Below are 207 nucleotides of genomic sequence, written 5' to 3' on the forward strand. Positions count from 1 at the left end.
AGGGCCTCGCGTGTTGACCAAGAAACCGGCCGCTCCTTCAGGACGAAAGCAGGACGCCCATCTCGCCGGCCAGCGCACGGGAGAGGCTGCGAGGAGCGGGGTCGTCGAGCCCATAGTAGGAGCGACCGCAGCCCACGCGGTGCTCAAGCCGCCACTGCCGATCCAGCGCAGGTGCGTCCCCGGTTCAGCCTGCTAAGTTTCAGCCGC

Source organism: Penaeus monodon, chromosome 20 (genome assembly GCF_015228065.2).
Source record: "Penaeus monodon isolate SGIC_2016 chromosome 20, NSTDA_Pmon_1, whole genome shotgun sequence".
Taxonomy (NCBI): Eukaryota; Metazoa; Arthropoda; class Malacostraca; order Decapoda; family Penaeidae; genus Penaeus; species Penaeus monodon.